This window comes from Hyperolius riggenbachi, chromosome 2, assembly GCF_040937935.1.
Source record: "Hyperolius riggenbachi isolate aHypRig1 chromosome 2, aHypRig1.pri, whole genome shotgun sequence".
Taxonomy (NCBI): domain Eukaryota; kingdom Metazoa; phylum Chordata; class Amphibia; order Anura; family Hyperoliidae; genus Hyperolius; species Hyperolius riggenbachi.
In genome coordinates this window covers 229,711,398-229,736,971 of record NC_090647.1, presented here as the reverse complement: position 1 = coordinate 229,736,971, position 25,574 = coordinate 229,711,398, and positions in this window count along the sequence as shown.

Sequence of the window (25,574 nt, the reverse complement as noted above, 5' to 3'; positions counted from 1 at the left end):
CACAATGTAGTGCAGCAATAGTGGACCTGGACAATCCAACAGTACTTAAGCTGAATACTCACCTAACGACACAGGAATATGGATCACCGCAACTTCCTCCTCCTATTCCCTGATCCATCTTCCTGCCGGTGGGTACACGTGACGGCAGACGATGCGTGCAAATAAGAGTTCAAACAATTGCAGCATTTTGTGCACGAGTTGTCAGGGATCTTAAAGATCCAATCCGATTTGTGTAATTGTGCGCCTGTACCAATGGCACGAGATCATGGAAATGATCGCTCATCACTAAAAAAATCACAGGTCATTGGAAAAATTGCGTAGTGATTACGGGCCTTTAAAGAGGTTGGATCTGGAAGAGCATCTGGTATTTAGGTGATAAATTGTTTTAGAACAGTGGAAGGTGTAGTCTAGTGCAAAACTAATGCTGGGTACACATGATGAGATTTTCTGGCAGATTCAATGTCAAATCGATTATTTCCAATTTCTGATTTTTGGTTGTTTTCCAATTGATTTTCCATAGAAGTGAATGGAAAATGATCGGAAAACGGTCGGAAATAGATCGAAAATCTTATTGGACATGTTGGAAGACAGTAAATCTGCCAGAAAATGTAATCATGTGTTCCTAGCATAACTGGCAGCTAGCTAGTGGTGGCAGAACAGGAAGAGCAGTCTGGTACTATGCACTTGTACTGTGTATACAAATATTTAGCTGTGTGTGGTTTATTTGCTGTAGAAATTAATGTGACTCAGTTTTTACAAATATCTGCTGTTTGAATTGTAAATGTCTACTGCGCTGGGGGACAGATGAATATCTGTTGCATGTAAGGGTGAATGAATAGATCAAGTTACCGAATGTGTGCTGAATGTCTGTGATATAAATTATTATTATTATTGTGCAGGCATATACTGGTGCTGTTTTTGTATTGCTGCTATACATAGAAGGGCTGCTTTAGGGTCACTGATAAGAGTGACACTGTATTACAATGCTGTGTGTTGTCTTTGTGCCTTTATTATGACTGATGGATGTTTTATTTTACTGTAATTTAATATATGTCATCAATGTATGAATATATGAATGAAATAATACCAGTAGTTAGTATGATATAAATGATGAATGTGTGCTGCTGAATGGGTGCTGATGCTGAATTATTATGAAGTCCTTGACTGGTACTGACAATTATGACCACAATTATGGGCCTGTTTCCACTACAAGCAGATTGGATGCAGAATAGATGCAGAAAAACTGACTCCAATGAATGCCTGTAGGAAAATCTGCATCAGAAAATTTGCGTTTAGTGGAAACAGGCCCATAGGCTTTCGTTAGAGTCAGTCTTTCTGCATCCATTCTGAATCCAATCTGCGTGTAGTGGAAACAGGCCCTTAGTAGTGTCTTACTGTATAATGCAATTATAATACTGTACCCATTTCAACTGAGGGGCCAAAATCTGGGTTTGCCCTTAATATTAAAGGGGACTGCCAGATTCATCCATAAGTCACTGCTGGGACTTACCACCAAATGCCTGGGTGTAAACACCACCACCACCTCCTCCTGCATTGACAGAATTTCATGTGAACACCAGGGAACTGAATTTAAGAAAGCAGTATCACACTACGTGGGTTGGTTGTATTTTTTCTGTTAGAAAACAAGAAGGAAGATTGCAAGGAGAAAGACATTATTGAGAAGTAAAATGCAACAGATGCAAAATTGAAAAGACTGGTGAACTGTTGAGTGCTTTTTTTCACTATTCTTTTGTTCTCTTTTATTGTACATAAGGTTCTATACCCTTTTAAGTGAAGCGATCCAGTTATATTTAGGTAATTGAACAGTAAACGCATAAAATATATAAGGTTACTGAATTCAGAGTAGCAGAAGATGTATTGTCTGTTATTATGTAACTATGTAATGCTATAGGAAGGGAGTTGCAGTCACAAAGTGTTAATAATTTAGATGTTTGGAGAATTAGGCCTTCGTGATTCAGAGGGCTTCTTATTCTTGATCAGACATTGAGATGGGAATTGTAGACAGAAAGATGGATTCTCATGTATTGTATGATTCATTAAACCTGCATAGAAAAATTGCAGAGCACAGCCTTTTTATAAACCCATGATTAGTAACACCTTGCAACATGCGTACGTTCTATAAGGTTTTGCAGTAACTTTGCCAAAATTATCTTTCCAAAATCTGGAATCATTACAACTAATGTTTAGTTCAGATAAATACAGTAGCTGCTTGAAGCACATCTAATGTATATATTATTAAAAAGGATTGTTTCTAAGAACCCAAGAGGAAGTGTTAGCTTTCATTATTAATGCTCATGTACTTCTGCTCTTTTGTAGCCATTGAGATTCTAGGAATAGACCAGCTTGACATGAATATGTCCCCATGTTACTTTTCCAGCCCTTTCCAAACTAATAGGAACTTTCCTTCAAGTTAGAGCTAAATCACAAGTTCAAAGGCAAACATTGACATAAATAAATGTAGTCATTACAGTTGCATTTTACGCTTCAAAATAATTTAATATTTTATAAGTGTGCAAACTCTAGCTGCTTATAAACATAAAACAGAAATCAAGTTGCATTTTCTAGTCATTTCTACATTTCAAGTCTATGCATTTAACATGCACTGTTATCAGTATGTAAAGTCCAAGAGTGGTGCGGGGATAGTGTAGATCCCTCTCAATGCGATCAGGCCCCTATATCCAGGACCAGGCTGCTCCCAAAAAAGTCACTGAGAATGGATAAAGAGAGGAGAGGGGCGCGCTAAGTCCTTTGAGTGATACTGATGTAATACAATAGGACAGGTCTCACCTGTTTAAGAAGCGGCCGGCACAGCGTGCACACAGCCCGGATACGCTTTGTCCCTCTTAGCCGAGCCGGGGACTGAGCTCAGGCGCAGGGCGGAGGTGATGTCATACACTCCAGGAAATGGAAAGTCCGTTGCCCAGTAACACCAGAACGCTCTGTACAGAGTCACTGGCGCTCCGTGTCACTGGATGTTAATGCTGCAAAGCTCCATCGGGAGGCAAGGAGGAAGCACATATACTATAAAAGTATAAAGTTTTTAATAAAAATAACGCGTTTCGCGGAGATACAGTCTCCGCTTTATCAAGTTAATGCATGTTTGAATAAGGGACTGCATAGACATATATACCCTCCTCCTCATACACATGTCTCTAATTGACCAATCTGCAGTGCATGGGTGGGGCCCAACAGATCACATTCCCTCTAATACAGGGAAAAAGGCCATACAATTGCTAATAGAAGGGAAATGGCAACAAAAAATGTGTAAATAGAAAAAGGCAGGACTCCACTGACATACAATGCCCATCGGTCTCACATAAGCTCTCAGCCAATATTAATAAAGAGTAACAACATCTACATAGATACACACACACATACACATATACATATATATATACAAACATACACATGTACACATCCCTCACTGGACAATGCGTTGGAGGTGACTCATCTCCTCCAAACACTTATTTAAACCCCCCGGTTCCAGAGTCCCCAATTTAAGAATCCAAAAGGATTCTCGTTTACATAACGTGTGATACCTCTCATATTTATTGGGATTGGATATTTGTTCAATTATAGTAGCCCTAAGTAGTTTGGAGTTCCTATTATGATTTAAAAGAAAATGCTTTGAAACCCCGTGTTTCTGCTCCCCTTTATGAATACTGGACCTGTGCTTGTTCAGTCTAGTCTGAAATTTTTGGGTGGTACGTCCCACATAATACAGCTCACACGGGCAGCTTAGCAAATAGATGACATATGTGCTTTGGCAAGTAACATGGCTCTTTATAGGGTACATGGCTGATAAACTAGTCTGGAATGTATGTGTAACTGTCCTCAGGGTCTTACAAGAAAGACATCTTTTAGACCCACAAGGGAAGCACCCCAATTCTCCATTGGTGACCCTCTGCTTGGAGGGTGCCATTTTGCATTCCACTATGGGTAACCTGCTGGGTGCAATATGGCCCCTAATCGATTTGCCCCTTCTAAAGACCATCTGGGGTCTCGGGGCTAAGGACTGTTTCAAGATGGGGTCGCTAAGTAAAATGGGCCAATATCTAGAAAAAATGTCTCTACACTCTTCAGCCTGTCCAGAAAAATTCAAAACAATCGAAGTCTTTTTGGCCTGGGGGAGAAAGAGAAACCCCAGGCCAAAAAGACTTCGATTGTTTTGAATTTTTCTGGACAGGCTGAAGAGTGTAGAGACATTTTTCCTCCAAGCAGAGGGTCACCAATGCAGAATTGGGGTGCTTCCCTTGTGGGTCTAAAAGATGTCTTTCTTGTAAGACCCTGAGGACAGTTACACATACATTCCAGACTAGTTTATCAGCCATGTACCCTATAAAGAGCCATGTTACTTGCCAAAGCACATATGTCATCTATTTGCTAAGCTGCCCGTGTGAGCTGTATTATGTGGGACGTACCACCCAAAAATTTCAGACTAGACTGAACAAGCACAGGTCCAGTATTCATAAAGGGGAGCAGAAACACGGGGTTTCAAAGCATTTTCTTTTAAATCATAATAGGAACTCCAAACTACTTAGGGCTACTATAATTGAACAAATATCCAATCCCAATAAATATGAGAGGTATCACACGTTATGTAAACGAGAATTATTTTGGATTCTTAAATTGGGGACTCTGGAACCGGGGGGTTTAAATAAGTGTTTGGAGGAGATGAGTCACCTCCAACACATTGTCCAGTGAGGGATGTGTACATGTGTATGTTTGTATATATATATATGTATATGTATATGTGTATGTGTGTGTGTATCTATGTAGATGTTGTTACTCTTTATTAATATTGGCTGAGAGCTTATGTGAGACCGATGGGCATTGTATGTCAGTGGAGTCCTGCCTTTTTCTATTTACACATTTTTTGTTGCCATTTCCCTTCTATTAGCAATTGTATGGCCTTTTTCCCTGTATTAGAGGAATTGTGATCTGTTGGGCCCCACCCATGCACTGCAGATTGGTCAATTAGAGACATGTGTATGAGGAGGAGGGTATATATGTCTATGCAGTCCCTTATTCAAACATGCATTAACTTGATAAAGCGGAGACTGTATCTCCGCGAAACGCGTTGTTTTTATTAAAAACTTTATACTTTTATAGTATATGTGCTTCCTCCTTGCCTCCCGATGGAGCTTTGCAGCATTAACATCCAGTGACACGGAGCGCCAGCGACTCTGTACAGAGCGTTCTGGTGTTACTGGGCAACGGACTTTCCATTTCCTGGAGTGTATGACGTCACCTCCGCCCTGCGCCTGAGCTCAGTCCCCGGCTCGGCTAAGAGGGACAAAGCGTATCCGGGCTGTGTGCACGCTGTGCCGGCCGCTTCTTAAACAGGTGAGACCTGTCCTATTGTATTACATCAGTATCACTCAAAGGACTTAGCGCGCCCCTCTCCTCTCTTTATCTGTTATCAGTATATGACTCATCAGAAAGATGAAACAACAGCAGCAACAAAAACAACAACATGACAACAAATACAGACAGTCCCTAACTTACAAATGACTTGCGTTGCAATGCTCCAGAGGTACAAACAGAGTTGTCTTCATGTACAAAATACACAATACTGTTGTTGTTGTTTTTTACATTATTTTGTTGTTTAATATTACAATATTGTATAAACTGTTATAAGTAGTTAAAGGACAACTGTAGGAAGAAGAATTTGGAGGTTGCCATGTTTATTTCATTTCGAAAAATACCAGTTGCCTGGCTGTCCTGCGGATCCTTTGCCTCTAATACTTTTAGCCATAGACCCTAAACAAGCATATGCAAATCAGGTGTTTTTGATGTTATTTTCAGATCTGACAAGATTAGCTGCATGCCTGTTACAGGTGTGAGATTCCGCCACTAATGCAGTAAAAGAGATCAGCAGGACTGCCAGGCAACTGATATTGTTTATAGGAAACAAATATGGCAGCCTCCATATTCTTTTCACTACAGTTGTCCTTTAAAAATTCTTTAAAAGCACATTTAAAACAACCTAAAACATTTTTTGCACTATATTTCAAAAACTGGAGTTGTACAAAAGCATTAGTTATCCATGTTTCACCATATTTAACACAGGGCTCAACTTACAAACAAATTCAACTTAAGGTGGCCATACACTGGCCCGATTTGCGCCCGTTTCGACAGCAGATTCGATCACTGGGATCGAATCTGCTGCCAATCGTTCACGCTACACGCAGAATTTCGATCCATTCCGTCCGATCCCGTCGATTGCGCCGTGCGGAAAATAACCGTCGATCGCCCGCGGGTAAAGAGCGCATCGCTAGCGGCGTTCGAGTGCCCGACGACCGACGCAATAGAGCCGCATACATTACCTGCTCCGCTGGCGCGACTCCCGGGTCTCCGCTCTTCTCCGTCTCCGCTCTGGTCTGCTCTGGTCTCCGGCATGCTTTCCTTCTTCCTGTCCCGGCAGGAAGTTTAAACAGTAGAGGGCACTCTACTGTTTAAACTTCCCCCAGACAGGAAGAAGGGAAGCATGCCGGAGACCAGAGCAGACCAGAGCGGAGACGGAGAAGAAGAGTGGTGACCGGGGGCAGTCGCACCAGCGGAGCAGGTAATGTATGGGCGGGGGGAGCGGCGGCAGCACCACCACAACAGATTGTGATCGGTTTCAGGCTGAAATCGGTTCACAATCTGTTTGCAGTAAAGGTAGCCCTACAATCCCTCTCTGATCAGATTCAATCAGATAGGGATCTGACTGTTGGTCGAATCTGATGGCAAATCGACCAGTATATGGCTACCTTTACAATGGAGATTGCCTGTATAAAGGCTTTATCAGGTGACTTTATCGAGATAAAAATCTCAATGTCTACCTCAGAGAAGCATTGTGGGAGTGATACCGTCTATAGCATAAACAATTGAGATGACGAAAGATGGAATAGAGGTTTATTTACTGACTGTTTTTTACTAACTGTTACTGCCTGCAATTTTACCAATACTTACAGTAAGTAGGTAGCTCTAGTGTTGGGCGAACAGTGTTCGCCACTGTTCGGGTTCTGCAGAACATCACCCTGTTCGGGTGATGTTCGAGTTCGGCCGAACACCTGGTGGTGTTCGGCCAAACTGTTCGGGGTTCGCCCGAACTGCGGAATGACTAGCCGAACAGGGCCGAACAGGGCCCCTGTTCGGCCGAACAGGGCCCTGTTCGGCCGAATACTGCCCCCCTATGGGGTCGCAGGCATAAGGGGGGAGCATGCCCCGATCGCGCGGGGGGTCGGAAATTCCCCCCACCCCCTCCGCTAGTGCTCCCCCCTCTGCCCGCTTCCCCATAGAAAAGTTTCAGGAAGTAAAACAGTACCGGTGGTACTAGTGGGTGGCTGACAGTGGGCGGCACTGTGAAGTGAGTGACTGAGAAGGAGGAGTCCGGAGAGTGACGCGTTGAGGGAGGCCGGGCAGCGGGCGGTTCAGCAGTAGTACGGTACTACTGCTGAACCGCCCGCTGCCCGGCCTCCCTCAACGCGTCACTCTCCGGACTCCTCCTCCTCAGTCACTCACTTCACAGTGCCGCCCACTGCCAGCCACCCACTAGTACCACCGGTACTGTTTTACTTCCTGAAACTTTTGTATGGGGAAGCGGGCAGAGGGAGGAGCGCTAGCGGAGGGGGTGGGGGGAATTTCCGACCCCCCCGCGATCGGGGCATGCTCCCCCCTTATGCCTGCGACCCCAAAGGGCCCCCAAAAGCGGGATGTTCGGGGAGTTCGGGGTTCGGCCCGAACATGCCGAACATCGCGGCCATGTTCGGCGAACTTTCCCGAACCCGAACATCCAGGTGTTCGCCCAACACTAGGTAGCTCGCATTGCACAAATAGCTAACATGCACTACCTGCTTAGTGTAAGTAGCAGTAACATTTCTAAATGCTTCGTGCGCATGGCAACTATACCAACAGTTAGTGAACACACCCTATAGATACATGCAAAGCTGACATCTCATGTAGAAAAAAACATTGGGGCTTCTCACATCCTAATTGTGCCCTTGCAGTTTCTATCAAAGGTAAATAGGTTTTTATTGAGGGACATTAAAAATGAACAAAAGAAAAAAGAACAAAAAAGAGAAAAAAATATTACCTGAACCAGCTCTCCTCCCTGACTCAAACAAGCCACTTCTCGCCATCTCACGTCACTCTGTTCATCTGCCAGGTCATAAGGAAATGTTTTTTTTCTCCAAAATGGCCACAATCCTGAAAGCACTGCAGAGGCCAGGGGAGATGCAGAGTGGTGCAGAAAAATCACAGGGGAATGTGATTGCCTATGTAACATGCATCTATGTCCCATTTATTAGCTAATTCCGCCTTGGGTACACTTCAAGTCTCTTTTTTTTCAGTGTTTTTTACCAAATGTGGTTTTGACTCTGCATAATACTATACAAGTCTTTCAGGAAAGAATCATCCTGGGATCGAAGATCTCTGCAGACGGTTGCTGCAGCCATGGAATTAAGAGGCATTTGTTGCTTGGAATGAAAGATATGGCAACTTTGGGCAATATACTAAAGGACAGAGATGTTACTCTACCAACAAAGAATAGGATATTTAGAGCCATGGTCTTCCCAGTAGTAACATATGGCTGTGAAAGTTGGACTATAAATAAGGTCATGTGTAGAAAAAATGATGCTTTTGAACTGTGGGTGTGGAGAATGCTACTGAGAGTTCCCTGACTGCTAGAAGATCTAACCAGTCAATACTTAAAGACATAAAGCCAGAGTGTTCACTAGAAGGGTGGATACTACTATTAAAAATGGTCACATCATGATAAGACTGGATTCTTTAGAGAAATCCTTAATGCTTGGAAAAATTGAGGGCAAAAGAAGAAGAGGACAGCAGATGCTAAGATGAATAGTCAGCATATGTGAAGCTATGAACATGCCTATACAACAGCTGAAAGAGGCAGTGATTGACAGAGATATCTGGCATGCAGGAGTACATATGGTCACAAAGAGTTGGATTCGACTGAATGAATGAGGAGGGAGAGAGGAGAATACTATATAAGTCTACTTTGAAATCATGGGAACAGCACATTTCTACCAGCCAATAACCTGTTGGAAACGAGAACTCAGACAAGTTTGAAAATCCCAATAGCTGGAGATAAGCACTGCACCTTAGTCTTCCCCTCCACCCTACATAAACATAAACAAAAATGGTTGATGGACATAAACAAGAATGGTTGGTGGAACTGAGCAATCCTTTCTATGAGAGCTGCTGAAATCATATCATAGCACTATCAAGCACTCTCCGTCTATGGGCAGCTTATCACACTAGATTTTATTTTACAATATAATGCAAAGTATCACAGCTAGTTCCATACAAAAGACTGTACATAATGTTTCTTTATGCATATAGCTAATAACTAGATTTACATTGGCTGTGAATGAGAGTTTGGGGCATGTGTGACATGAAATCTTAGAGAAACAAAAAGGCTGATTTACTTATGACTTATACTTATGTCTATGGCACACAGGGGTTTGCTATGTTAGTGATACAATTGCTAACAGGGAATCACCCACACGGGTTTACAGTATAATGGTTGGACTTGGTAGCTATGGAAACTATGTTGCTAAATTGCTATGCTGTCAGTAGCATTTCAGCTAACAGTAATGTAACATCAGTCACTTTGCTAACATCTAGGGCCACGTTCATACAAATGCATTTCTCACTGGCTAAGTAGAAATTGCCCCTGCAGCTTGGTCTTTACCTTTTTGTTTATGGAAGTCCCTTTAATCCAAACAACCATTGTTGCTTTAGTAAAGGGCAGGGTGTATTAGCCTAGCAGCCTTGCACATGGAATTTTATTTACATGCTGAAAGTTAAAACTATACAGGATTCCATAGGCAGAAATACATTACTGCTATTTATGCTGTGTTGTTAATTAAATCAATAAGGTCCACTGCCCTGAATTGTACTGCAGCCAACCATCAAATGGACAGGCAGAAAGTGCTCATGCTTTCCTAAGGACCCTTTCACATGTCTGTTGAAGTCTTATCCATTGCAGCTGAAAATTCTGGTTTACCTATTCCAGACAGTGCTTCTCTAGCCATTCATTAGCTGATTGGCATACATCTGCCCCAAAGTAGCAGCGGATCCTGTAATGGACCCTGGAGTGGTTCATTGCATCTCTACAATGTGGGTATGGTAATGGTACCAGTGTTGCTCGGATACCTCATTATCCTATTCGAGTTTGGTCGAATTCGGATAGTAAACTATCCGAATTCACTCGAAGTCAGATATCCGATGTAATCGAATATCAGATTCGACCTCGGATATCCGACGTCACTATCTGAGTCTGTATTCGAGTAAAATATTCGAGCTGGCCTTAAATAGCTTGTAAAACTTGTATAGGAGGTCAATGATGCATGAAACCACATTTTTTATGAAGAAAAACATCAAGTGATTATGTGGTGATGTAGTAGTTATAAAGAAGGTCTCAAAAAAAGTAAATTAACTTCATGAAAAGTGTGTGCATGAGAAGGTGTGTCCAAAATGGTTGTTGGAAGTCTTCATTTACGTCGTCTTCATCTTCTTCTTCTATATCTTCTTCTTCTTCTATATCTTCTTCTTCTTCTTCTATATCTTCTTCTTCTTCTTCTTCATCTTCTTCTATATCTTCTTCTTCTATATCTTCTTCTTCTATATCTTCTTCTTCTTCTATATCTTCTTCTTCTATATCTTCTTCTTCTTCTATATCTTCTTCTTCTTCTTCTATATCTTCTTCTTCTTCTTCTTCTATATCTTCTTCTTCTTCTTCTTCTTCTATATCTTCTTCTTCTATATCTTCTTCTTCTTCTATATCTTCTTCTTCTTTATCTTCTTCTTCTTCTTCTATATCTTCTTCTTCTTCTTCTTCTTCTATATCTTCTTCTTCTATATCTTCTTCTTCTTCTATATCTTCTTCTTCTTTATCTTCTTCTTCTTCTTCTATATCTTCTTCTTCTTCTATATCTTCTTCTTCTTCTTCTATATCTTCTTCTTCTATATCTTCTTTTTCTATATTTTCTTCTTCTATATCTTCTTCTTCTTCTTCTATATCTTCTTCTTCTTCTATATCTTCTTCTTCTATATCTTCTTCTTCTTCTTCTATATCTTCCTCTTCTTCTTCTATATCTTCTTCTTCTTCATCTTCTTCTTCTTCTTCTTCTTCTATATCTTCTTCATCTTCTTCTATATCTTCTTCTTCTTCTATATCTTCTTCTTCTATATCTTCTTCATCTTCTTCTATATCTTCTTCTTCTTCATCTTCTTCCATATCTTCTTCTTCTATATCTTCTTCATCTTCTTCATCTTCTATATCTTCTTCTTCTATATCTTCTTCTTCTTCTATATCTTCTTCCTCTTCTTCTCTATCATTATATTATGTGTCTTGGTTTTCCTTTCTTTTGTAATATTTTTTTTTACTTCATTTGTGGAAATATTTTATTGTAATAACACCATAGTTATATTTGTGTTGATGGCATAATAGGTAGGTAGTGGCACATTGCAAGCCACAGCGCCTTTTTCTGTGTACCCTGGCGGTGGTAAAACTCAGACATCAGCAGGAGGAGGAAGTAGTAGTTGCAGGCTTGCAGCTATTTGTAGTGTGTGGTAATAGTCGGTCGGTACTCGGTAGGAGAGTGGGTGGGCAGGTGGCAGTAGAAAATAGTTCTTCTTCTGTTCTCCCTGGCAGTGGTAGCAGCACACAGACAGCAGAAGCTCAATGCAGCTACAGGAGGAGGAGTAATGTGTGTCAGGCAGTGCGATGTAACTGACATAATAGGCCCTGGTACCTAGCGGTGGTCCCAGGGCCGTAAATACAAAGCATGAGGTTCCAGACAGCGGTCGTGAAGCCCACATTGTGTCCAATACACAATTGGGACAGCACAGTTTTCAACCCGCACCTCTAAAATAACTACAATTTTTTTTTCAAATTAATGCAGCTATTTTTGAGCGTAATAGCTGGTGGCGCTTGGGCAGCAGCACCTTGTAATGTGTTCCCGCTGAAGGACCCCATGTAGTCAGCCACCATGCGGGTCAAGCGCTGCCTGTGACTGGAGAAGGATGCTGCTGCAGGCACCTCCTCTCTAGTCCTTGGCAGCTCTACACTAATGTAGAACTCTTGGGTCAGAGACAGCAGGTCTGTGGTGCACGAGCGCTTGGTGCTGGTGGATGCAGGTACCTGCTGCTGCCTCTGTGCTGGCTGGACAGTGGGGGTGGATGGCTCAGGGAAGGCTTCCTGCAAGTGCTCAACAAGGGACAGCTGCAAATCCCTCATTTGTTGCGCACGGTCTCCTCCTGCAGGCAGGAACTGGCTGAGCTTCCCCTTCAGACGTGGGTCCAGCATCATGCAGATCCAGATGTCCTCCCTCTGCTTCATCTGGATCACCCTTGGGTCCTTGCGCAGGCACCTCAGCATGTGCGCTGCCATTGGGAACAGTCTGGCCACGTCTGTTGGCACATCATCGGCAGCCCCAGAGCCGACATTGCTGTCCTCCTCTGCCTCCTCCACCTCATCCTCTCTCCACCCCCGCACCAGTCCAGCTGTGCTCTGCTGCTCCCCCTCATCAGCAGCAAGGTCAGGGACCTCCACCAACTCTGAGCCCTCCTCCTCAGAGGTGGCCTGTGAAGCTGCCTGCAGCTCCTGCTGGTCCAAGGCTGCCGCTCCCTCTTCCACCAGTGCATACAGGGCCCTGTCCAGCACACACACACCAAGGGGACCCACTCGCACACCATTGCATGGTCCCTGCTCACCATGTTGGTGGCCTGCAGGAAGGGTGCCAGGACTGAGCACACCTGCTGCATGTGCCCCCAGTCCTCCGTGGAGATGATGGACGGGAGGATGGTGGCGGCACGCCCAGTTGCAGTGAGGGAGGCAACTGTTGCTCGTGCAACGTACTGGCTGACAGCCTGCCTCTGTTCAACCAGACGCTCCAACATCGCCAGGGTGGAGTTCCAGCGAGTTGGAACATCGAGCATGAGCCGGTGCTGTGGCAGGTGCAGCTCCTTCTGCACCTCTTCCAGGCTCGCCACGGCTGCAGGCGAGTGCCGGAAGTGACGCACAACCTTCCTTGCCGCATCAAGGAGTCGGTCCATCCCCTGGTAGGTCCGCAGAAACTTTTGGACTACCAGGTTCAGGACGGGCACCAGGCGGGGGATGTGGGTCAGGTCTCCCCTGCTGATGGCAGTGACCAGGTTTGCCCATTGTCTCCGACTCTGAGGCCTCTGGGGGTCAGCCAATTCCTCTCCTGCTCTCAGAGTTTGGCCAGGACGTGGTTCGCCGTCAGTTTGGTCTTCCCCAGGCTGACCAATTCCAGCAGCGCTTGGCAGTGGCAGGGCTTCACGCTGCTGCTGAGGCGGGGGGTTTGGGCTGGTGTGGCGGAGGATGGAAGCGGATCAGAGGAACCTGCTGCTGTTCCGCTGACCCTGCATGGTGGCACCACCCACTGCAGTGTTGGTGCTGCTGCTGCTCTGGCAGTGCCGGCCGATGCTGCTCCCCCCTCCTCACCCCCTTCCACCAAGCTGACCCAATGCGCGGTGAAGGACAGATAGCGGCCTGTCCCAAACCGGCTGCTCCACGAGTCCATGGTGACGTGGACCCGTTGACCCACCGCGTGCTCCAGCCCTCTCCCGACATTGGCCATCACAGAGCGGTGAAGTGCAGGGGTGCCGCGCGTGCAAAATAATGTCAGCTGGGGATTGGCCAATCGGGGGCTGCACACATCAGAAGCGCACGCATGTCGCTCCCCTCCTGCACAAGGGAATAAGGCAGGAGTTGGGAGCACATGGCCCGTGCCAGCAAGCCGTTCAGCTGACGCACGCGACGGCTGCTGGGAGGCAGAACCCTGACCACCCCCTGGAAGGTGTCGCTGAGCAGAGTCTGGCGAGGTCTTTTGCTGGCACGGGAAGCAGTGGAGGGAGCAGAGGAGGCCACTGAGGACTGGCTGCCAGAACAGGCCTCAGTGTCGGCGGCAGGAGTTGCAGAGGGAGGAGGAGCAGTGCGTTGCTGATGCACTCCTGCTGCCGACGGCTTCGCAGTGGTGGCGGGTCTGCCACTGCCAGCTTCCTTCAACTTCACGAACTCCTCATGCTCGTGAAAGTGTTTCCCTGCAAAGTGGTTGACCAGAGAGGTGGTGCCAAACGCAGAGGGCTCCTTCCCTCTGCTGAGCTGCTTGCGGCACTGGTTGCAGGTGGCATACTTGCACTGCAAATATGGAAGGGTGAAAAAATTCCATATTGGGGAGGTGAAGTTGCCCCTTCGGCTGGAAGGTGCTGCTGCCGCTGGTCTCCCTGTGGTGGTTGGGGGGGGTTCTTGGTGCGGCTGGTGGTGGCACTGGCAGAACTCGTCTCCTGATCAGCACGCTGTGTGGCCTGCATACCACGCCCACTTGTGATCCTGCCCATGCCTGCGATGCTGATCCTTCTAGCAAGGCCCGCCGACGCATCCTCCTCCTCCTCAGAGCTGATGACATCCCCACTCCCAGGACCTGGCAACCAGTCTTTGTCCTGCTCCCTGTCATCATCATCCTCCCCCTCCACAAACATGTCCTGCTGGGATCCCCCAAACTCCCCTTCTGCATGCATGGGCGGATGGACAGTCACCACTGTCTGACTGTCCAAAGCATCATCCCCCAAAGTGCCCATGAGCATTCCTTCCTCTGCCAATTCTTCCGCAACAGCACTCCATACCTTCTCTGTGCTTGGGGTCCATAAGAAGGTGCTGAGTGACAGGGTGCTGGTGTCGCCCGCTGGGGCTGGAGAACTGCACTCCTCCTCCTGCTCCCCAGGCAGTGCTGGGCGGCTGCTGCTGCTCTTGCGAACAGGAGTGGTGGCGGGGGTGGAGGACTCGGTTCCAGAGCTAATGGTGGCCTGCTCATCCACCATCAGTTCCACCACAGCGTCTGCGGCCTTCTCCTCAATAGGACGGCTACAACCTGGTGGTGGGAGGAACATCTGTGCCACACGCTGCTGCTGCTGCTGTGTCTCTGCAGTGTGACTCCCAGCTGTTGGGCGGCCAAGGCGTCCACGGCCATGACCTCCTCTCTTGGCGATGCCCTTGCTGCCCTTGCTGCCCCTGCCCAGACCGCTGCTGTCAATGCCAGACATTGTATATTTTTAATATTATACAAATGAAAAAAAAAACTTATGTATGTAAAGGCAGGTGGGACAAGTGGGATACTTTAATGGGGTGGGACTGGTGGTGGTGGGTGTGTGAGGTGATGGACAGGTGTACTCTACAGCAGAGATCGGTGTAGCGCTAACAAGAGAGTGCGCACTGCGAACACAAAGACCCTAGCTGACGCTGACTGACGGTGTCCCTATACACAGACTACAGTACAAGTCAGCAAATACACAATAGAAGTAATAAACAATAGGACGGGTGTAGAACTAACGAGAGGGTGCGGACAGCGCAGACGTGCACTGAGTACACTACAGTACTAACTAAACAATAGAAGAATCTAGCTAAACAATACAACAGGTGTGACTAGATTACAGAGAGCAGATACAGCAGGACAGGTATAGCAGTAAAGCTGGGCCTTGCTAACTATAAAATAGTACAATATCTATCTAACACAGAAGTAGTACAGTAAGGACAGGTGAGAGCACAGGTGAGGTGAGGTAACTAGAGACTAGAGCAAGAGCACAGAGTAGGGCAGGCACAGGGCCTAGCTGCTGGCTGCAGGCCTGCAGCAGCAGCACCAGTGACAGACTCTCCCTCCCTAGTCCCTAATCACACAACCTAAACTGCCTAAAATACAATCTATCTACAATACAAAGCAATACAGTTGAAGATCAAGTGTTGGAGTGTAAAAATGCTAGGTTTAGAACAATAACAATGCACTGGAGCAGTTCTCTCAGTACAATCAGTCAGTAAGTCGCAAGCAGGACGAGTGAGGCAAGATGGCGTCCGCTATTTATAGAGGGGGGCTTGGCCAGGCTCCCCCTCTGTGATTGGCTACAGTCAGAGGGCTTGGAGCCCTCTGATTCGCTTGTGAGGACTCGAGGTGACGTCTGTCGTGACGCTATCCGAGCTCGGATAGCTAGGATATCTCCGGATAGCTGCTTGCTATCCAAGTGCGCTCGGATAGCACAGCCCGGATCGCTAATACTATTCGAGCTCGCTATTCGAGCTTGAATAGTGAAAAAAGAGCTAGGATTCCTGAGTACCTCGGATATCCTAGCTCAGATGAGCATCACTAAATGGTACCACTCCAGTGCAATGTGAAGTCAGCATAAGAACTATTTGTTAGAACCAAGTTGTTTAAAAGTTACATGCATAAATTGCCATCTATTTAGAAATATTTAGTACAAGTGATGAAGCCCTTTAAACAACAGGAGCTAAAGAACAGTGCCCCTCAGCCCAAGCATGCATGTGTGGGGCTGTGCGTGTACGCAGCCGCAAACTAGTGCACACCCTCCCACAAACCCACTCACGCGCACCCGTAACTTAAAACTTGCATACATGCACCCTTAGCCGCAAACCCGTGTGTGGCCACAGCTGTAGCTACAAACATGCACACTATAGCTGATACGGATGCAAACGAAGAATGGAGATACCCAGGCGCTTTACTAGTATTACTATTATTTAGTATTTATATAGCACTGACATCTTCCACAGCGCTGTGCGGGATATATATTGTTTTGTCACTTAACTGTCCATCAGAGGGGCTCACAATCTAATCCCTACCATAGTAATATGTCTATGTATGTAGGTAGGCTTTATTAGGTAAGCTATACTTTTTGCTTAACACACATGGACAATACAAATGAATCTGCCACAATGAGCTGGCACATCATTTCTGTCTATATAAACTGAGGTGTATAATTAGACCTGTGGCAGAGGCATATCCTAAATATTTTCATGGTGAAAAATATCCTTACGCTTCATTACTATAGAGTCTGTAAAGGTCCTTTGTAATTTGCTTATTCTATTTTGTATTATTAGAAAAGATGTTTTTTTCATCATAAAGATTTTTTATTGATAAACAACATGATACATTATATCACATACAGAGAAGGTTTTGTCAAATACAAGGTAAGTGTTATATACATCATCTGTAATGCTAATAATACCAGGGGTAATCTCCTTATTACCCAATTTACCTTTTGTCTGCCATTTACTGAACCCGATGGGTAAGCAGCAAGGTGTATAGCCTTAGAAATCAACTGGCGGAACCAGATGGGCCCGTAGGCCCTCCGTCAGTTTATTGCCTATATTATAATGATGTATCACCAATTATTTAGGGTTGGCAATATCACTAAAAAAGAAAAATATAGAACCTGAACAGAAGAGGACCAGAAACAGAAAAGGAACAGAAAGGAAAAGAACACCCTAAAAAGACTCTAAACCTTTGTATAGCTTAATGCCGTATATTTTTTCCACCATGCAGAGTTAGTTTAGTTACTTGTAGTTATAATGAGGCAATTTGAACGTAGTTCTACCTCGTGGCACTACTTGTTAGTTATTTTATGGTTATAGGAAAATTTTGTATCTCTAAAAGGAATTAAGTTAGTGAGCCTATGCGGCAAGCCAGGGATGTGGGAAATTAAAATTGTCATTTGGTAGGGAGAGTCTAGCTCTAATCTTGTACTCCAGGAGTAGATTCGATCTAGTATTGGCTAGGAGCTGTGTTGTTTCAAATTCTTCTTGTGATTTTCAGTTAGCCGTAATTAAATGTAGAGCACTTAGTGGATTGCGACAAAATTCCTAAATCCTTACAGCCCCCTATCTGTCATATTATACTAACAATAGAGCTAGTTGAGGGGTGAGACAGAAGTCTGGGAGCACATATTGACGGATTAGGTGCTCCACCTTTTTCCATAGCTTAGATACTAATGGACAGCTCCAAAACATATGTATATACGTTCCTATGTGTTTATTACATTTCCAACATTCCTGTGATATTTCCTGGGAGAAGGAGGCAATTCTTCTTGGGGTCATATACCACCTATATAAGATTTTCCGTATCATCTCCCAGTGGGTGTTACATTTTGATATGGAAGATACTACTTTGTTAGCTTGGAGGAGTTGAGGACACGAAATGGTAGTTTGGAGGTCGATTGACCATATACTTGCGTACTTATTAAGCGCTGAGCGTGAATCTGAAAGCAAAATTCCATACCAAACTGTTATTCCGCCCTTATAATGTCCTTTATAGTTAAGCATAGTAGCTATGGGAGCATGGAGTTTAGGGGGGAGTATTCTTAGTTTTTTAATCATGTGATATACTCTATGGTAGGTGAACAGTTGGGTGTGGGGGAGGTTGTATGAGCTTGCTAGGTCATTGAAGGAACGTGTCTTGTTTCCTATAAACAGGTCATTTATCCTGATTTCTCCCATAGGTTAAGGTCTCGAGAAAGTAGTTCGAGGACTCTTAGTTTTGCCTTAATTGGTATAGATGATGCAGGGTAGGGAGGGTTTTTAATATAGTACTCCCAGGAGAGTAGAGTCGCTTGGATCGGCGGGAATGGGGATCTGGGAGGTTTGGCTCCCATATTTATGCTAAGAAGCAAATCTTTGAGGTCTCCACCTAATTCTTTACGTTCAAATGCCACCCATGGTTGAGGTGTAGAGGGGTTCCACCAATATCTGATCATTTCTAAATTTGCGGCATGGTAGTAGGTTTTGATACATGGGAGGCCCATACCTCCAAATTGTTTTGCTAAAGTCATGATTTGAAAGGAAGTTCTAACTTTCTTGCCCCCCCAAATAAATGAGTTAATACATTTTTTAATGTCTATGAACCACTGGGCTTGGATAGGAATTTGCAATGTACGAAATAAATACAATATTTTAGGTAGTAGAAACATCTTGAATGCAACTATCCTTCCTGACCAGGAGAGCCAAAATTTAGTTAGGTTTATACACTCTTTTCTTATTGTTGCTAATACCGGGAGGAAATTGTGCTTGTAAAGTTCGGAAGCAAACTGAGTTAGCTGGATGCCTAAGTACGATACCGCTCTCTCTGCCCAAGGAAATGTGTACTGTTGTAATATATGGGTTTGGAGAGTAGGGGAAATATTTAATCCTAAAATATATGACTTATTCTGATTCAGTTTGTATAGCGATACTGCTGAGAAGGTTTTAAGGTCTTGTATTACAGAGGGGAGGGAAACGAAAGGTTTAGATAGAATTAATGCAACGTCGTCTGAAAAGAGACTAATGACGTGCTTCTGGTCTTTAATTTGTATGCCTGCTATATTGGGGTTGGATCGTATTTTTTGGGCTAATGTTTCCATAATTAATACAAAAATTAGGGGTGAGAGGGGGCATCCTTGGCGGGTGCCATTAGAGATTGTGAAGGGTTTAGATATGAAACCCGCTGCATTAACTCGGGCCGAGGGAGCGGTGTCCAGAGCCATTATTGCTGACATAATAGTTCCAGATAGACCAAATTTACCAAGAGTTGCATTCAAAAATTGCCAATGAACTCTGTCGAAAGCCTTCTCGGCATCCAAAGTAAGGCGCAGAGAAGGCTTTCGACAGAGCTCTATGTGCTTCAGGATATTGACCATGCGCCTGGTCGCGTCCGCAGCTTGACGGCCTATTAGAAAAGATGTTTAAGGTTTGATCCTGTTATTCAATTTCCTGGCTGACATATCAGATTGCCTGTTGCTTTTATGATGTACAAATATTTCTGCCTGTTTTGGCTAATTTCCTTGAACAAGGCATGCTGTTTGCTATGATATGATTACTGCTTTACCTATATCCATTTCACATATGCCCTGCAACCTAAACATAGATGCTGTCAGTTTTTTCTAAGCATATCAAGGTTTGGTCTATTATTTGAAATGGCAGAAGAAATTGAATTCTCAAGGTTTCATTACTGTCATACTTGGAAATATTGTGTCTTGTTGATATCAATAAATATAATATTAAGTATTGTGATGAAAACAACATTTCTGAAAGTGAAAGAAGCAAGCATGTGGCAGAACATGTTGTTTATAGCGATTCTCCAAGCACACATAAAGCAGAACATTTTTATTAGCCTTATTCAAGAGATCCATCTTCTTCTTCGTTCTTTAATAAAGAAAATGCCAGACTGCACATCACATCCGGAGTTAACTAGATTCCTCATTTTTTTTTCTTTTAACATCAGATTGTAAGCTCTATTGTGGCAAGCTTTTTCAAATGATAACCATTATAAATAAGCATAGTATTGTGCAGGCTAAATAGTAGGAATTGTAGAAATTAACCAATTCCCATACCATATGTTAGAATTCACATCCAGTAGCACAATTTTTAAAACTCATGTCAGATTTGTTCTGGGAAAAGTGCCTCCATTTGGACAGAGGTTACATATCACACCAGTTATGGTTTAAATACATTTTTTTAAATCTAATTTTCTAATTATGACCACTGACATAGGGGCTGGATAGAGTAATGGTTAAGGGCTCTGCCTCTGACACAGGTGACCAAGGATGCAGTAAGCCAACACCTATTCAGTAACGAGTCCTTGGGCTAGACTCCCTAACACTGCGACTGCCTATAGAGTACACTCCAGTGGCTGCAGCTCAAGTGCTTTGAGTCCGTCTGGAGAAAAAGCATAATATAAATGTTATTTGTTTTGTCATTGCTCTCCTCTTCTACCAGTTCCTTCCAGTAATGGAGATAAAAAGGAACTCCAGTGAAAATAATGTAATGAATAGAAGTGCTAAATCTTTACAATAATTATGTATAAAGTATTTAGTAAGTGTTTGCCTATTGTAAAATCTTTCCTCTCCCTGATTTACATTCTGACATGTATCATATGGGGCTTGATTTACAAAACGGTGCTAACTTTAGCACTGGCCCTTAGCACGTCTAAACTCAGTTGAAATGTGAGAAGTAGTGATCGCGCGCAAAGTACCGCGCGCAAAGTGCCCACTAAAGCCTATGGGACTTAGCGCGCGCATAGGACTTTGCGCGCGGTACTTAGCGCACGCAGTGATGAGCAAATCCGATCCGGATGCTACTCGGATAGTAGCTATCCGTATTTCTCCCAGTAATGCATTGCGGCCTGGGCGGGGGGTTTAATCCTTACCCATCATGACGTCTTCTTCGTCCGTCCTTCGGCGCCTCCCACGATGCGTTCCACTCCGGCGTCACGTGACTACACACTTCCTCCTTCAACCCGGAAGGAGGAAGTGTTTTTTAGTCACGTGACGCCGGAGTGGAGCGCATCGTGGGAGGCGCCGAGGGACGGACGAAGAAGACGTCATGATAGGTAAGGATTAAATCCCCCGCCCAGGCCGCAGTGCATTACTGGGAGAAATCCGGATAGCTACTATCCGAGTAGCATCCGGATTGGATTTGCTCATCACTGAGCGCACAATCTGATTGAGAAAACTGGTGCTAACCTACTTAGCACCCTGGTTAGCGCGCCTTAAGACTTTAGACGTGCTAAGTAGGTTAGCACCTCTTAGTAAATCAAGCCCATGGTGACATTTTTACTGATGGCAGGTGATGTCAATGGAAGTAGCTGCAGCTGTTATTTCCCACAATGCAACAAGGCTCCCACAATGTGATGTCAGCACCTCAATGCTGTGAGGCGCTGACATCACACTGTGGGAGGGGTTTCAAGACAATATCAGCCATTTAAAGCCCCCTGATGATCCGTTTGAGAAAATAAAAAGATTTTTCATGGGAAAGTGGGTATCAGCTACTGATCAAGATGGCGCCGGGTGAGGACGCCACGGCCACAGGGCTCCGGTCTTTTTCTCTTTTTTCCCCCTAACTCCCCCGCTGGCGACCTCCCGACCACCTCCACCCACCTGGGGATGATGCAGGGGACTCGGATGTGCCCCGCGGGCTGCTGGAGGATCGGGAGGTCGCGTGCTCTGCTCCGCTGCGGGGTGGGGATCGCCTGACCTGGGGGAATTCGCTTTAGCCAGGGGAGCCGGAACACCGCTCTGGAGCCAGGGGAGCCGGGACGCCGCACGCAGCGCCGCCTCCACACAGCACATGTTTCTGCCTCACCTGCCGGGACCACATAGAGGGGCAGTGGCGGCTCCACACTGCACTCGGCTGCTCTCAGATGTCTGGGGCTGCCACGTGGGCTCCGCTCCGTCACTCCCGCCGCCACCACCACCAGCCGTCCAGGGACGCCGCCAGAGATCTCCTCATCACCGGGCGGGTGACCCGCAGTCTGTGCAGCTCGGGAATGCTGGGGCTCCTGGACCCCCTCCACCACGGGTAGAGATCAGGATGCCAGCATGGGAACGTGGGACACGTGCAGAGGAGGCCTAATCGCAGCGGCTCCCCCAGTCACCATGGAAACGGCCACGCTGCCATGTGGAAATGGAGGGCCTGTTGCTGCTTCATTGCAGCCACAGACGAGGTATGCTGCCCCTGGCTTGTCCACCTCTGCTGCCCAGCCAGGGTGCCCCCCGGCCCTATATCCACCAATTGCTGCCCAGCCGAGGTGCCCCCCGGCCTCATGTCCACCACTGCCGCCCAGCCGGGGTGGCCCCAGGCCCCACGTCCACCACTGCCGCCCGGCATAAGTGCCCCCCTGGCACCACAGGACTCCCACTGTGTCTGCGCCCGCAGACTTGTAACTAGAATTGCTACTCCTCGGGCAACCTGGTTCGAGTGAACTCTGCTGTCCGCCTCCATCATGATGCCCCGCTGCTTCTGCTTTCTGCTTTCTCTCTACTTTCCGTGGACAATCGGTTGCACCTGTCTTGTTGGGAGCGTGTCGCTGTGTAGCGTCCAGTGCCGAAAATGGCAGCGCTCATATCAGCTCTCAGGCTGCTCCTCCTGTCCCACTCTTTTCTGTTCTTGCTGTCAGTGTATGTAATTGCTTTGCTTGTATTACGTTAACTGTACGTGTATGCTGTAATGCTCTTTGTTTTTGCTTTTTATTTTTGTTCTGCTTTTATTGTTTATACGTATGTACCATGCTTAACTGTGTACAACGCTCTACTTCATTGTACGCACAAGCTGTTAATGTTGTCCTATGTATGCTTGTCCCATGTCTATGTATGTACCATGCTTAACCGTATGCTATTTTCTTGTTTTTTTCTTTTCAACAACGACCCTGTATGCGCCAAAACCAATTCCGGGTACAATCCACCGTTGTACTTGGCGAAATAAATTCTGATTCTGATTCTGATCGGGAAGAAGTTCAATACTTGGCCACGGTTTCTCTTTAAGTTCCAGTCTATTGACATTAAACCCGTTGGCTGTATGCAGTGATCTATGAGAAGACAAGTGGCCCAGATTGCCCGGACCCCAAGGTATGCTGAGGATTTATTGGCAATTCAGATAAACTCATCTTTAATTTGGTGTGTAAAGTGACATAAATAGAAACCATAGCAACTGCTTTCACAGTTGGAAGTGAGGGAATGGGGATGGGGAGGGGGGCTAAGAATTTTCATAAAGCATATTTGACCCAAATGCTCACCGACATATTTACCACTTGCTGAGGCAATGTTGCTTTCTTTAAAAGAGAACATAACTGCAGATTATCATTTCCATAATGGAAATGAATTCTTAATGCCCCTATAGGCTAAGCATGCATCCAGAACTGTGGTATACAGTATTGTATATTATCCAATTAATAGAACCAATATGTTAATTTATGGCACCAGTATTGAATAACATTGCATAGTATGTTGAAGATAATAATACAACCATGATTTTCCCAGTCAAAATGAAAGATAATTCCATATAATATAAGTCAGCTCATTAGGCTAAACCATCTGATGTAATTACTGTGAGGTTTTCATAACTTGGTTGCTGACCTGTCCTAAAATGTAATCGGTTGCATTGTTTGTTCCAGGTGCAGCCAGAATAAGGCTGATTTACCTCATTTAAGGATAAATTTTGCACAGCAACAAATGAAAGGTTAGGCATTTTCAGTTGCAGAATTTTGTTTTATGACTTGGTATTAATATAGAAAATTGCAGAGGTATCATATTTGGATCTTTAATACTCAAGTGTAGCCTGGATAACCGAGCTGTCTATTTTCTTTATATTTCACCATTAGCCCCCATCAACCCCCAGTAAATCTTCCCATCAGTTAAAATAGAAGAAGGATTTACAGACAGCACTCCATGAGGAGCAATGATCAGAAATATGAGACAACAAAGTGAAACCTTCCATAAATGTGTCAGTTGCAGAAACCTCAATTAAGGTACTTCATAGAGCATATGTGATATGTGACCCCTGTCCAAATGGTGGCATTTCTCCAGAACAAATCTGACTTGTGTTTTAAAGGTCATCCTACTGGATAGTTATTCTAACATATGTGTTGGGACTGCAACAAAGTACATAAAAAATACATACACATTTTAAAAGAATGCTCAGGATTCTTTCACAAAATATATATAGTCCTCAATGATGCTTTTTGAATAAGTAGAAGAAAAATTTGCCTAAAATGTCTGCTGCAATCAGTATTTAACTGGTATCCCAACAGAAATGCATTTCCTTAGGCCAGGAAAAGAAGTTTATAACATAAAGTTTGAGTAAATAGAAGACTGACTTACATATTACCAGCTACGCACCAAACATATCAAAGTACCTGGTCTCCACGGTTGACCTCTTCATATTGTTCTACTTACCGATCAACAACACAGATTCATAAGGATTTTATAACATAAAGGAGTCTCATTGGCCAATTCTCTTAGTTCTCATAATATTTTACACATGTTGAGTCATTTGTTTTATCGGTGTGGCACAAGGCTATATTTATATTGGTTGCACTTTTGAAGCTTGCCCATTGCACGTTTTGGTATCAGCATCTTGCTGAACCAATAATTGCTCAAACATTTGTGATCTTGCACTTTAGCAACGTATGCATTATATAGGAAAATGTGCATTGCGCTAAGCACTTTTTCACTCATGCTGCCTATGGATGTAGGATATATGCATATACCGTATGCATGAGGTTTCTGTTTTTGTTTTGTACTTTTATGTTATTGTTTCCCTATATAAATATCTTATTTGAGACATGGAGACATGATGACTATGCCTTGGTTATAAGTGTTTTTTTTGTTTGTAAGTATCAAATAAAGTTGTATTTTGAAATCATACTGTAGCATATGCATTTTAAAATATTTTTTTCTTCTATTTTAGATGTGAGGTTTTCGAGTTCTTTCTCATTATATAATAGTAACTAAAGAACATCCAAAAATAATTATTCAGGACAGAAATGGAGAGAGACAGTGCAGATGGTTAGCATGTCACCTGTTCTGACTTATCCTTAATCACTGACCATTACTAGCTGTCACCTGCCCTGATACCTGCTTGTTTTGAACTTGCCTATTTTACATTGCTCTCCAAACATTACATGCACTGCTAGACTACCTCCCACTGCATCTCACTAATCTCTAACTGCCAGTGTTGAGGTAAGCATTGGGATGTCAATCTAGTGTGATCTCATCTGACAACTATTAGCACTGTTAGATCATCATCCTTAAAGGGTGCTCTGGTGAAGACCAAGGTGTCATTTAGATTCTTCTCTTTGGTGAACCAGCACTACATGTTGGTAGTATGGATTGTAACAACAACTGACAGCCATATTGGGTGCTACCAGAGGTTGGTCTCCTTTTGATAGTATTTGCAAACATTTTTGTGAACTCTGACTCTAATGTCA